Raw genomic sequence first — 15,503 nt, forward strand, 5'->3', positions numbered from 1 at the left:
CTTCCTTCAAGTCCCAATTAAAATTCTACCTTTTTTAGGAAACCTTTCTTATTCCCTTAATTTTAGTGTTATTCCTCGATTATTTCCTATTTATCCTATATATTGCTTTAATCAATCAATATTTATTCAGTGCTTACATTGTGCCAAACACTGTGCTAAATGCCAGGGATACACAAGAGAAAAAAGCCTTTGAGGAACTCACAATCTAATGGGGGAGGCAGCATGCAAAATAAAATATATAAAGAAAACTATATGTGATATAAATAGGAAATAACTGAAAGAGGGAAAGCATTGGAATTAAGAGGTGTTAGGAAAGGGTTCCTGTCACATGTGGGATTTAGTTGGGATGTTAGTAAACAGAACTAAGGAGGGGAAACATAGAAAACATGAGTGGCTATGTTTGTGTGTACTTAGTTGTTTAATGCTTGTCTCCTCCATTTGACCATGATCTCTTGAAGAGCAGAGGATACCCTGCACTTAGCACAATGCCCTGCACATAATATATGTTTAACCAATTTTTACTGACTAGCCCCAGTTTCCCCATCTGTCAGATGAGAATACAGGATCAGATACTCTCTGATATTCCATCCAGTTCTAGATCTACAATCTTACATTGCTATACAAATGATTTGTGACAGAAAAATAATTTATTTCTTAACCAAAGCATCACAGCCTAGTGGATGAAGGGCAGACCTCGGGGTCAGGAAGACCCAGATTCAAGTTTATGACTGACAAATACTACTATATGACCTTAGGCAAGCTACCTAAAACCCTTAGTGTTCTGGGCAACAATGGGCCTGTGAGTAAAGTTACAGGAGAGTTGCTCATATGCATCCAGGAAAGCAGATTCCAAAAGAGGAATTTCTTATATTGAAGAAAAACTCAGGTTCATTCCAGTAATAAAAAGCAAACCAAACCTAGGCATCTATCTTGCCATATCAAGATACCTTGGAAAATCTAATGAAAGTTTCTGTAGACAGAGAATTTCATCACTAGCATATGAATTCTTGTTAGTGTCAGTCACAGAGAGAGGCCTTTCCTAACAGAAAGCTATTTTAAAATCTGGCCTTTGCCTCAATTAGCTTATTCATCTGGGACTTGATTCTTTTCACTCTAAAGCTCCTTTATCTTCCCCAAAATATATATCTATCAGTATACAATTTGTATCTGAACAGTAATCTACTATATTCATGCTTAATCAGTCTCTAGCATTGGAGGAGACTCACAGGCCTTTGAGAAGGTCCACTGGACAGCTCCACTGGTGCCTTATCAGTAAATTGGAATCTGCATTCCTCCAATCCTCTTGTTCCTCATCCTGCTCAGTGGGGTCAAGCCGATTAAGTCTACTCCCTCTCCCCAAAGAAAACCCTTAAAGTACTTGAGAAAAGATAGCATGTGCTCCCTCCTTCAGCTGATACTTATACAGCATGCCCTCCAGTCTTCTGTTTCTGGTATTCCTTCCCCCATTCTGGCCCTTATTCTGAGATGAAATATAAATGTGTGTATGTATGTGAGAGAGATAGAGACAGAGACACAGAGAAAGAAGGAGAAAGAGAGAGAGAGAGAGAGAGAGAGAGAGAGAGAGAGTCAGAGAGACAGAGAGAGAGAGGGAGGGAAGGAGAGGGAGGAGGGAGAGAGAAAGAGAGGAAAGGACGGAGGGAGGGAAGGAGAGAAGGAGAGAGGGACAGGAAAAATATAAATATAAATTTATTTTATTTATAGATAAATGTTCTATAGCATTCTAAAGACTTGGGAACTCACAATTTCTTGATCTCAACCTATTCCAGACTATTTATAGTGCTTAGCACAAGATGGGTGCTTTATACAAACTTATTAACTATTTTCATGCTTCTGAGAATTGAGTCCCTTAGTTCTTGGTTTCTTAATGGGGAAAATGCTAAAACTGGGATCAGCAATCTGTCCTTCAAGATATTGTTTAATGGAAAGTGCAATTGATTTGCTATCAGTGGATCTTGCTTTAAATCCTGGTTCTGTTATTGTCTATTTTCTTTGTAACAGTATACAAATTACTCTTTTCTGGTTCTCTATTTCCTTTTCTATAAAATGATAGATTTAAGCTAGATTATTCTTAGAGCCCCTTTCAGATAAAAAAATTCCTTGATCCTCAGTAATTTTCTGGATCAAGTCCTGGGTTAGTCCATTTGAATGAGTTCCCTCTATTTGGTGAGAGCAGTTCCATTGAGTAATTTAATCGTGGGTATAAAAAAAATTGTATTTGTCAGGAAGGATGTGGGAGAGGATAGATAGACTTTCAATTATTTAAGGAGGTTTTATGTGGAAGTAGGAGTAGACAGAAGTCAGAAATGGGACCCACATGTGAAAATTTCAAGAGAGACTGATTACAAATTTAGATAAGGACAAATTCCCTAATAATCACAGCTATGTGAAAGTAGAATGAGTTTTGAGAAGTACTTAGGCTCTCTTCAAAAAGAGGTTTGATAATCCTTTTCTTTCTTTCTTTTTTATTTTCATTTTATTAGTATTTTATTTTTCCTATTTAAATGTAAAGACAATTTTAACATTCATTTTTTATAAAATTTTGAATTCCAAATTTTCTCCCTCTTTCCCTTTTCTTTCACCTCCCTAAGATGGTAAGCAATTTTATATTCGTCATGTATGTGCAATAATTAGACAATCATTTTCATGGATGTTGTAAAGAATATTCAAACTGTCTCTGTTTATTACACATTTCATTTCATCTTTGCTGTTTAAATCTTTGCCTTGTTGTTCGCCTCCCTTACTTCTACTTCAGAAAATTTCTTCCTTCCTTCCTTCCTTCCGTCCTTCCTTCCTTCCTTCCTTCCATCCTTCCTTCCTTCTATTCATCCTTCCTTTCTTCCTTCTTTTCTCTTTCTTCTTTGTTTTTTCTCCTTTCTTTTTCTTTCTCTTTTTTCTCCTTTCTTTCTTTTTTCTTTCTCCTTTCTTCGTCTTCTTTCTTTCTTTCTCTCTCTTTTTCCTTTCTTTCTTTTTTCTTTCTTCTTCTTTCTTTCTTTCTCTTGCTTTTTTCTCCTTTCTTTCTTTTTTCTTTCTCCTTTCTTTTTTCTTTCTCCTTTCTTTCTTTCTCTTGCTTTTTTCTCCTTTCTTTTTTCTTTCTCCTTTCTTCTTTTTTCTTTCTCTTTTTCTTTCTCCTTTCTTCTTTCTTTCTTTCTTTTTTCTTTCTCCTTCTTTTTTCTTTCTCTTGTTTTTTCTCCTTTCTTTTTTCTTTCTCCTTTATTCTTCTTTCTTTCTCTCTCTTTTTTCTCCTTTCTTTCTTTTTTCTTTCTCCTTTCTTTTTTCTTTCTCCTTTCTTCTTCTTTCTTTCTTTCTTTCTCTTTTTTCTCCTTTCTTTCTCTCTTTCTTTTTTCTTTCTTCTTTCTTTTTTCTTTCTCACTCTCATTCTTTCTGTTTTTCTTTTCTTTTTTCCTATCTTCTTTCAAGACTTAGTTCAAGCATCCCTTTCTTCATGAAGTGTTTTCTGATCTCTTAGATGCTAGTGTCCTTCTTCCTTAATTACTCCGTATTTATTCTCTTTATATAGAGTTTGCATATGATTCTGTTTCCTAAATTAGAAAAGAAGCTCCATGAGGGAAGGGATCATTCCATTCTTTGTATCCCCTGACAAGGTGCCCAGAACATCATGGATAGATAACAAATGGTGGTTTATTGATTAATTGACATATAGATTGGACTAGATTCCAACTCTGAAAGTCAGGGATTTTGTGATTAATTTGAAGATGGAAAGTTCTCTAACAGGCTCATAGTTCTTCTCACCAGGGTAATGTGTAAATCTAAGCATCCTATTAGAAACTCAGCAGGCTCACCTTACTTCTCCACATAGATTTCATTACCACAGGTTACTAGGGGGCCTCACATCACTGAGATTTCATCATTTTCACAGAATGTGGTGTTATGGGGCATTTCCCGGGAAGCTCTGAGGTGTGACTAGAAGCAGATAACATTAAATTAATTTTTTTCCAAATAATAAGGAATTAAAGTTATGGGATTTTTTTCCCTTCTGTTTAAATAGAGATATCTAGCTACTTCTTGGAGATGTTGGGGTAGGATGAATTGATCAGGCTTTGACAGAAATAGCTTTGGTAAGTAATACCAAAAGTAAACAGCCTGGCCTTGAACTTTACTATCTCTGTGACTTTGGGCAGATCACATAATTTTTCTCTTTCTTCAATTTCCTCTTCTATCAAATGTGAGAGTTGATTAGATCAATGAATAAACATTCATTAAGTATCTACTTTATTAGAAGGACTAGGATTGGTGTAGAGAATAAAAAGATAAAACAAGATAGTTCCTGCCTACAAGAAGCTTACATTCTGAAGAGAGAGACAAAAAAATCAAGGTAATTTTGGGGGGCTGACATAAGCGGCTGGAAGAATCAGGAAAGTAAGAATTCTAAGGGATAGAGGTGAGGAGGAGTGGCCTGTGTGCTAGGCATGTGGGGACAGCTTGTTAATAGCACAGAGATGGTCTCTACAATTCCTTCTAGCTCTTAAAACTCAAGGATCCTATGTTCTGTCTGCCAGAAGAACACACAGTGTTATAGAAAGAACACTAGATTTGGAGCCAGAAAATTGGATTCTAATGTCTCTACCACCTTCTAATTAGGGGACTTGGGAGAAGTCAGATCTTCTGAGGTCCCTTCCAGTTCTAATTCCTATGACATTATTCAGTTAGTGGCAGTAAACCTAGCATTTTAGTGCTGCTTGGAGGGCATTACAGCCCAAAGACATTTGGCTGCTAGGTAGGGGAGGCAGATGGTCATTGTCAAGAGCCACAGATATGTAAGGTCATCAGCAGGCCAAGTCAGTGCTCTGACAGGGGAAAATATAGGAGAAGGAATATAGTATTGTGGGGAAAACTGCTCTGGGTTCCAAAATCTCTGACTCCAATCCTTCCACAACTCTTAGCAAGAAACTCAATTCTTGGTTTTAGTTCCTGTTCAGTAGATTTAGGGCACCAGCCCTTGCCTTAAGTTTCAGGACTATTGTGAGGCAATGATTTTGTAAATTTCCAAGTGCTATAAAATATGAATTATTATTATTATAGTTTATGGTCAAATTGACCTTTTTACTGCTCTTCACACATGACATTCCATATTCGGTCTCCAAGCCTTTGTTCAAGCCAACAGTCCCATGCCTTAAATGCACTCCTTTCTTACCTCTATATGGTAGAGTCCCTTATTTCAATTTTTATTCCAAGTGCCACCTCCTATATGAGGATTTTCCTAATCATCCCTAGCTTCTAGTGTTTCCCTCTCCCAAATTATCCTCTCTCTGTCTTTATCTCTCTTTTTCTGTCTCTGGCTCTCTTCTCCTCCCTATTTCTTTCCTTCTTCCTTTCCCCTCTTCCTCCCTCCCTCTTTTTCTCTTTCTTATTTATCTATTTGTCTATCAACTATCATCTGTATGTTTGAGTACACACTCATGCAGATATATGTATGTGTTTATAATGTTTTGTATACACTTACAAGTGTACATGCTGCCACGCACTTATATTTGCATGTACATATTTACACATACTCACATATGTGTTTGCTGCCTCCCTCTGTAGAATATAAGCTCAATAAGGGGGTGTATGTAGGGGATTGTTTCATTTTTGTAGCAGTAACACCTAGTTCAGTGCCTGGCACATTGGTATTTAATAACAACTTATTGGTAGTTGGTATTTTTCCAATATCAGATCAAAAAGATTAGAACCTTTTCCAAATTACCCACAGTCTCTTCATAATTTACTCTTGACTTATTTGGAACCTATTTAGCATTTGAATCACCTTTTAAGTAAGGAGTTTCTATGGTATGGGGGTAAAGAGGAAAAAGTTCAGGATCTAGAGCCAAAAAAAGCCTTGGGTTTGAATATCTCCTGTGGTATTTAAATGATTCTGTAACCTCAACAAGCTATTATCATTCTGGTCCTGAGTTTTTCCATTATAAGGAAGGGGTAACAACAATTATTGTATGTTTTCACAGTAAGAATGAAAAAAAAAAGATAATAAATAAAAAGTCATTTGAAAATGTTTATATAAACACCAACTAGTATTAAGCATAAAATAGTACCAACTTTTATTTTTTAAACTCAAAGAGAAGATGTTTCTCTCCTTTCCTGCCATTTTCTTCCATATTGTAACATTTGATAAACTTGGCCATACTCCTATATCCTTCAATCATATCCTCATTTTGTTTTTTTTTTCTTCCACATTGAAGAGCCTTCGTTTTTGAAACAGCTCCCTTTATTATCCTCTATGTCCCATCCTTTGAGCCCTGAAATCATTGCTACTGCAAAGTCCTGATCTGGGAACCTTACTAATAAAACTACTAGCCCTATTTCTAGTTCTATTATACACTGTGCTAAATTAGTCCAATACAGTATCTCAGGCCAAGAGACCAAGGTTTTCATTCCACCTAAGTTACATACTAGTTACTAACTAGTAAGTATATAGTCAGGAATAAAGTTCTGAGTCTAATTTGCTCTTCTCTCAAATGGGGGTAATGGTATTTGTACTATCTACCTTATAGGGAAATTGTGAGGAAAATGCTTTGTAAGTTTAAAGTCAAGGAACTAAAATGTATCCAAAATTCATATCCTCCCCCCCATAATACTCTCTCACAGTAATAATAATAGCTTGTGCTTCTATTATATTGCAAACTTGAAGGAGCCTAGTGCTTAGAAATCAAGTTCCCTAACTCTTAACATAATGTTCTTTTTGCTATGTCATGCTGGTTCTTTAAAAATGAATTTTAATACAGATTTATGAAATGAAGGAATTATTATGAAAAAGAATTCCATGTCAATATCAGTGCATTATTGGTTTGCTTGCTCCTTTCCTTCAGAATGAGTTAATTCAACTGTCACTTGCCAGCCACTAGGACCTCTTCACCTAAGTCTACCTTTTATCTATTTACTCTATACCTATCTTGTCTATATTGATGTGTGTGTAATTTGGATTTCTTGGAACATGCCCAGATCACCTAACATGGAAGCATTCTGCTTCTCTACCTTTATAGCAAATATTAGTAATGCTTCTTCAATTGGCTGTGACCAGGCTATTTCTCTAAAACTCCTAGACTTTCCTCTTCATTTATTAGATATTTCACCCTTCAGCAGTCCTCCAATATTCTGCTGCATCTAAAGGGTGAAGATCCCACATAGGGCACCTCCAGTGTGGGCACCATGAAAAGAAACCAACAAGAGAGTGGTGAGGAGGATAGAGAGAGTAACTTTTGTTCCCTTTTTCTCCTGTTATCAAGAAATGAGTCCAGATGTTTTTGTTTCCATTATGTTTCTCATTCTCACTTTCTAGTGTAGGCTGGAATCCCCACTAGAAGCTGAAACTGTGGCAACCTTGGATTTCAGTATTCCAAGCAGGTAAGGATGGTTCTTGCTTTCACTTTGTATCTCCAGTACTTGGCAAATACTAAGTGCTTATTGATTGATTGGTTGTGGTGTTCTTCTTTTTTATAATATATGATGATTCTCTGGGAGCAGGTTTCTGGGGGAGGTTTTCTGGAGGCAGCCTTAGTTTTAGTTCCAAGTAATAATCACTCCAAACACAGCCAGTCTTTTATTGTGCCCTAAAAATCTTGAGCTTCAGCCCCTAGCTCCCTTCGAATGTCTCCAGCCAGCACAAAGGTGGAATATGGAATGAATCTGTCTCCACCTCCGAGAGTGGGCTTCTGTGTCTCTGTCTCTAGCCCTGAGAGCTTCTTGCTTATATGCTATACACCGAGTACATACCAATCATTATATCACTGGGAAACCATTATTTGTTATGGGATTAAATCAATTCTAAACTAGATTTAAACATTGTCTCCTCAATTCCACTTAGTACCTTGTTTCAAGTTCTTGCCCATAACATTTGCTTGTAGGATCAGATCAATCATACTGAACCAGGCTAAATTAGATAATTATTGTCTCTATCAATTCTAATGACTTAACACTTTGTAAGGATTCCAAATTCTACTTGCCTGAAATCTTACATGGATGAAAACCTAGTGGCCCCTCTTATTTAGTTTTCACATTTATGACATTGGTCTCTTAGCTCTGAATATCTCCACCCACAGTTTCTCCGTGTTTGGGGTTTTTTTTTCTCTTCAGAAAGTGGTAGCATGTCCTAGCTTTAACCTCACTTGATACACCCTTCTGCCACCACAGCCTTTAAATAAGCTTATACCCACATATCCCAGTTGCTTAAATTGGTCTGGGCTGGTCAATGGTCTGACAGTAAAAATGATGTTAACTTTCATTTACAGGCCCAGACTTGAGGGAAACTTATGTTTGGTCCATGAGACTGACTGATGTTTGCAAAACAGGTACAGGTCCAAATGCCCAGGCAACAAAAACCTTACTATGTCCTAAATAAATCCAAATTCCTGCTGATGGCTGACTTGCTCCACCGAGCATCTGACACAGTGAAATATGGCCCCTGGGTGCCACTATTTGATCTGTGTTACCCTGCACTATTGTGTTTGCTCAGTCAAGATTGTGAGAAGGGTTTCCTCTGGCACCAAAAGAGGCTCACTTCAGTGTGGGTTAAGGCAAGGAAACCTTTTACTTATGGGTGAAAATTATTAAGGGCTTTGAGATTTCAGAGACAATAATTTGTAAAGCTGTTGTACTCTTTTCTGTTATGGACCTGTTTCAGCCACTGGAGACAGTCTGGAGACAGCACTGAAAAAGGGTCAAGAGACCTGGAGAGGTCATTGATTCATTTTGTAGCATCCAGGGAGTCACTTCCTATTTGGGGGTCTGTGTCCACATCTGTGAAATAGAAGGTGGTCTAAAAAATAGAACTTGAAAGAAGCTTAGGATGCATCTGCTGTACCAACCTAATCTTTAATTTTACAAAGGAGAAAATGAGATCTAAAGAAATGAAATTGCTTGTCTAAGGAACTCAGCTAGGAAGGAATAGAATCAAGATCTAAACTCCAATCTGCCCTCCCAGATGAAGCCATAACTTTAGAATTCCCCTCTATCCTCTGCTCTTCATTCCACTTTTCTTCCCTCCCTCAAATTTCTTTTATTGCTTGTTTAATTTTTATAGAATCTTCACGTTTCTAAGGCACAAGATACCTCATTGAACCAGAAGAAACAAAATCTAGCCCCATCCATAAGCAAACAGGAGTCTTGAGGGAGCCCTCCCTCTTCCCCCAGATCTAACTGCTCAGCTAATTTCTGGACAACAGCTTCGTACTTTCTCACAGCCTCAATGAACCAAGCTTGAAGGAATTCAAAAGGCAATTTAGCTTAAATATAAAAATAAATTTTATTTTGTTAAAAAAATGTTTTAAATATTTCTTTTTTTTCTTTTTCTTAAATTTAGACTTAGGCAAATCACCCACACACATTCACGCTTCTCCCAAAAGTGATGGCATAGCAGCAAGGCTCCTGGGCCAGGGAGAGGGGGCTCTGGGCTGAATTGGTTAAAGAGAGGATAGGGCAAATCCCTCGTCTGGAGCAAGTGGGATTCGGAAGGCTGGCTACGCGCACAGCTTGCCGCTTGTTTTATTCGATGGGACTTTCCTCGGCCCAAAGGACCAGGAGGCTCCCCGGAGCACGGGTCCTCCTTACCGAAGCTGGGGCTGGAGAGGGCCTTGGACAAATAGTGAATACGAGACCTTCCTGGTGACCCTCCTCTCCCTCCCTTTCCCCCCAAACCCTAGAAAGGTATATAATCCAGTAGTTAAATTAAGACTATCCCCTCCCCTAATTTGGGGGTACCCTGCCCTACTGTGAGATCACTAAGGGGTGCGTGCGTGTGTGTGTGTGTGTGTGTGTGTAGGGGAGCCCAAAGCAAGGGGGGGAATCTCTGCTTACATTCATGGTACCCTGTCCCCTGGGCCTTATTCCTTCCTGGGAAGGAATACCCTGACAATTAAAGTTTACTTGAAGATTTCCAATGGAGGCAAACTTACTATCTACTGGAACAGCCCATTCTACTTTTAGATAGTTCTGGTTATTAGGAAGTTTTTCCTCTTTTCAAGCAGAATTCTCTATATGCATTTCCCATCTCCTTAATTTTTCCTAGTTCCGCACTCTGGGCAAAAGCAGGGCAAGTCTAATGCATTTTTCCTTTGACAATCTTTAAATACTTAAGTCTCATTTCTTCTAGACAGAATACCCTCCAACTATTCCTCATAAAGGCATGGTCTCTGCCTCTCTCATCATCCTCATGGCCCAATGTACTTCTTAAAATATGGTGCCAAGAACTGAAAACAATGTTCCAGATGTGTCTTGTCTAGATCAGAGAGCAGGGGGACCAACATCTGTCCCTTTCTGGATATCTTGTGTCCTGGAATTTCAAGTAGCTGCTCTTTGATGCAAATACTCTTCTAAGTCTGAGAATATCTTATGAGGTCATTTACTGTATGATGTTGTATAGATAAAACAAGTTTATTGAGATCCCCCAGAGGGTATATATTTGCTTCAACATTCCTTAGTCTAGAATATATTTTAATCTGGAACTTTAGACAGCCAATGTGCTATCTGATAAAAGAAATTGGATTAGTGGGCTGTAAAGACTTTGAGTTTCTCAAATCATCCCAAGAGACAATTGTTTATGTTTCCTAATGATAACAAGTGTTTATTAGGCATTATTTCTAAGGTTGGTACTATTTCTGAAAGTTTCTGACTTTTTATTCAGGTATGGAATAATGTGTTGTGCAAGAAGGCAGCCAAAATTTTGTGATGATTTCCATCTTCTGGTGTATATTTGAACCTGCAATTTCATTGATTTGGGAACTTTCTCAAACAATGGAAATCAGATACTGAGAGCTGCCTGAAATACTGAAGAGTTAAGTACATTGATTAGGGTCACACAACCTTTTATAATCAGGCATAAGATTTAAATTTAAGATATTTCTGATTTTGAAATCAGCTCTCTATGTAAATAATACAGTGATGCCAGCTTACTTTGATATGATCTATGCTAGTTCTTCTATTACCTGTGTAGTTCCTGCACAAATTAGTAAATAGTGAATTGAATTGTTATGGCCTATATTTTAACATATTTAACATGTATTAGACTACCTGCCATCTAGGAGAGGAGATGGTGGGAAGGAGGGGATAATTTGGAACAGAAGGCTTTGCAAAGGTCAATGTTGAAAAATTACCCATGCACATGTTTTGTAAATAAAAAGCTTTAATTAAAAAAAAAAAGAAGAATGCTATGGCCAAGCCCTTGCCTTTATCAAGTTTCTCATACTTAGGTAATGCCATCCTTTTTTTGTAACTAAAGATATAGTTTAATTAACAGAAATCTATTTTATTTTGCTCTGCACTCCCAGTTTAATTAATCCAAATATGTAAAGTAAAGCAAAACAAATTCCCTCAGTGGTTGTGTTTTATATATATATATACACACACATAAATTTACATATACATATGTATATACATACCATATACACACCCATATGTGTCTATATAAAACACATGTGTATGCATGCATGTATGTAGATATGTATGTGTGTATAATATATACATGCACACATGCACATACATATACATACATCATTCTGCACCTTGAATCCATCACTTTTTTCAGGAGGTAGAGAGCATTTTTCATCATCAGGTCTTTGGAATCATGGGTGGTAATTGAATTGATAATGAAGAATTATGTGCCACATGTTCCAGAAAAAAGAAGAGAGAGCACTAGAAGGAAGAGTCTCTCTTTTTAATATCTACTTAAGTAAATGACAAAGTTAGAAGTCAGATATTCCCCAGAAAATCAAAGAAGTTCATTACAAAGAGCTCAGGAGGAAATAATAGGCCATGTTTGGAAGTGATGCAGGAAAGCCACTGTTTCTTTGTTGGTCAGTTCTTTATTGAAATCTTATTTGGCTCAATCAAACCCCAAAACTCCTTTGGCTTCAAAGAATTCAATTCCAGTGTTATCACCTATTTAAGTTTGTTTTGTTTGACTTACTAACATGGCTCCAATTCATGGGAAATAATAAGTGATTTAAAGTAAGCAAATAAATAATATATAATTATAAAATATAAGTAAACATAAATTTTAAAAGATAAAATAAATCAAAAGTGATTTCGTATTAGAAGGTAACTTAATCCACCTCTTTCATTTTACAGATGAGGTAATTCATTTTACCTGAGCTGAGACTCAGAACTGTTCTCATTTTTCTCTTTGTACCTATGCAGCTTTATAAATATTTGTTGAATTGAATTGAATTAGCTATATCTTTCCAGGGAGACTTTAATTTGAAGTCCCATGTTGGGAAATCATGTCTCCATATTCTAAAAATGCCTATGGAAAGGTAAAGGGTTGAGGACTAATATTTCCCATAAAATAGCATGTGTTAAGGTTCATTCAATTACATAGGACAACTTATTCCTCCCATACAACATTCTATGTCTCCCTATTCTCTGTCCCCATGGGCTGTGTCCCCTATATTTACACCTCTCTCCCTCCTCACCTCTACTTCTTAGATTTCTTGGCCTCCTTCAAAACTCAGGTCAAAGTTCTTCAACTATAGGAGGTCCCTTCTGGACCACCTTTCTTCTGAGATTACCTTCTGTTTATATTGAGTACATCCTGCATGTACATGGTTATTTTTACATTAGGCTATGAGATCCCTGAGATCAAGAACTATGCTTTTTTTTTTTTTTTAACATTCTCTGTGTCATCCCTAGTATCTTGTATGGTATCTAGTGTATAGGAAGCACTTAATAAATATGTGCTGATTGATTGTGCTGCAATCAAGTCTTTTCACAATCTAGGTCAAATCTTTTTACACACACACAACACACACACACACACACACACACATGCACAAAGAGTATCTTTGTATTCCTTCAAAATCATATATTTCAATAAAAAAACTGACCAACAAAGAAACAGTGGCTTTCCTGCATCAGTCCCAAACATGGCCTACTATTTCCTCCTGAGCTCTTTGTAGGGACTTCTTCGATTTCCTGGGGAATGTCTGACTTCTAACTTTGTCCTCATTAACAAGACCTCTCTGCATATCCCTGTGTCCTTTTTGAAAATCTTGAAATATCAAAGAATCTCAGGAGTTTTGATTTAGAGCTGGAAGAGCAGTTAGAGGCAATCTGGTCCAATTCTAGTCATTGCAAAAGTGAGGAAATTAAAGCACAAGACTGGAGTTAAGAAGATTTGAGTTCAAATCCAGTCTCAGATATTTGCTATTTGGTGAAGTCACTTAACTTTTATTTGTCTCAATTTTCTCATCTATAAAATGAGGATAATAATAGCACCTACCTTCCAGGGTTCTTGTGAGGATCAAATGAGATAACAATAGTAAGGTGTTTAACATGATGCTTGGCACATAGTAAGCAGTATATAAATGTTAGCTATTATTATTAAATAATGTTAGCAAGCAGCAAAGCTGAGATATGAACCAAGGTCTTTTACTACAAATCAAACCAAAGTTCTTTGATGACACACAGTAAAAAGTGAATGGGATCTGGAGTCAGCTGACTTGGATTCAAATCCTACTCATGATACTTACTTATTGAATAATCTTGTGCAAGTGACTTAAGCCTATCTGGATTCCAGTTTCCTTATTTACAAAATCAGCAGATTAGACTAGATGGTCTCTGAGTTCTCTCTTCAGGATTTATGAATCAGGATTTATGGACCCCAACAAGATATGACTAACCCAAAATGAACTCAGGTCTTCTGGCTGCCTCATGCATTGAAGAAAGTGATTGTTTTTCTAGAAAGAATAGTGGTATTCACTTCCGTACTTCAAGGAATTTCTTAATTCTTAATTCAATGAGCATTTATCTATCTATCTATCTATCTATCTACCTATCTTTCTATCTATCTATCTTTTTATTTGTCTATTTTTGTGAGGCAATTGGGATTAAATAATTTGCATAGGGTCACCCAGCTAGCAAGTGTTTAGTGTCTGAGGTCACATTTGAACTCAGGTCCATCAGATTTCAGGATCATGCTCTATACATTTCACTATCTAGCTGCCTCATCAACAAGCATTTATTAAGGAAGGACCTATTATGTCTCAGACAGCACAATAGGCTCTGGACATAGAGTGGTAATAAAATTTTGTCCCTGCCCTCAAGGTTCTGCCTACTGAGACCTATGATTACACTGATGTGGTTACATCCCCCACCAATGCAAAATCTCAATCCCTCTGCAACAGTAATATGGAGGAAAAATTTATTTGCCCAGCAACCAAACTGTCCCTGTAGCCTCCTGAAGTATTCCTGTAGCCTCCAAGCCAGACTGATTCTCAGGCAGTACACAATTGAGCTATTGTGGGACACATGATTGGGGTTCTTCTAGCTCTGTAGGATCTGCTCCCACTGACTCAACAATGGAGAATCCAGACAATTTCAGTGCCATAAAGAAGCATCAGAAAAGGACTTTAGTGGAAAGAGAATAGGGGAGTATTTAGGCTATTTAGGCTAGCTAATTCCACAGAAGTTTGAATTCAGTTCAGGAAAAACACATTTATAAGACAGCTTTCACAAGACATCTACTTCCTCATCCTCTTTTCCCCTCCTCTCTAGAATTTTAAACATTGACCTTGGCAAAAGCCCAAAGCTTCCCTTGTTCAATGTCCCTCCCCTAGATCCCCCGAGAGATCCCGGCTGGAGAAGACCTGGCTTCACAGCCCCAATCCCCCGGAAAATGTTGAGTTTATGTCTGACAGTGACATCCATTATAGGGCAGTGCAGCTGTTCTCATGCAGGCAGCTTGAAGCTCTTCCGGAAACTGCATTTGTCAGCAGGCATCCTCTGGAGCCGGGCATCCCATGAATCAAGGACAGGGAAGAACAACCATCTGGGCTCCCATACAACCTTCATCTTCTTCCAGATGCTGATGCTGAGAGCTTTCTTACTTGTCTATCTTCTGCAGAATCCCTTTCCCCCCACCTCCCTGCTTCTTGAATATCCATTAAATTGAGATTTAATGGAGAAGAGACCTGATTTTCTTTTTTTAGCTCCTTAAGAATCATCTTGTGGTGATTTGTAATTATTGGTTTAATAGAATGCAAGGCTGTATACTGTGCTCACATGTGTATATACTCACAGGTTAACTCCAGTGAACGTTATATAGTAGGTAACAACATTGGGTTTGGAGTTAGAGAATGTGGATTCAAATCCCGACTCTGCTACTTACCAGTTAGATGATTTTGTACAAGTCAGCTTTCCATCACTGTAAAACTAAGGAAAGTCGACTTTATGATTAGGAAGGTTCCTTCCAGTTCTAAATATTATGATTTTTATTTCACCTACATTTGTTTATATTCAGAGGGATGTATGTGGATGGATAGATAGATGGATATATAAGTAGGCAGATAGAAAGGAAGGCAAAGAGAGAGCAGGAGGGAGAGATGATAGATATAGATAGATGGTAGAAAAATCAGATAGATAAGCTAGATACATAGTTGCCTTAGGTATATCAATATGTGTACAATAACGTACTATTATATCTACACATTTAGATACCTGAGGCTTATTTAGAGCCTTTGGTGTGTGTGTGTGTATGTGTG

General features: G+C 37.4%; 1 long non-coding RNA gene across 1 annotated transcript; it reads left to right on the plus strand.

The window, feature by feature from the left end:
• Nucleotides 1–7,290: 7,290 nt before the first annotated feature.
• LOC127550216 (uncharacterized) lies at nt 7,291–9,291 on the plus strand. The gene is made up of 2 exons (XR_007950796.1): nt 7,291–7,377; nt 9,053–9,291. It is a non-coding gene; the product is annotated as an uncharacterized LOC127550216 (long non-coding RNA).
• Nucleotides 9,292–15,503: the final 6,212 nt, after the last annotated feature.

Source organism: Antechinus flavipes, chromosome 2 (assembly GCF_016432865.1).
Source record: "Antechinus flavipes isolate AdamAnt ecotype Samford, QLD, Australia chromosome 2, AdamAnt_v2, whole genome shotgun sequence".
Classification (NCBI taxonomy): domain Eukaryota; kingdom Metazoa; phylum Chordata; class Mammalia; order Dasyuromorphia; family Dasyuridae; genus Antechinus; species Antechinus flavipes.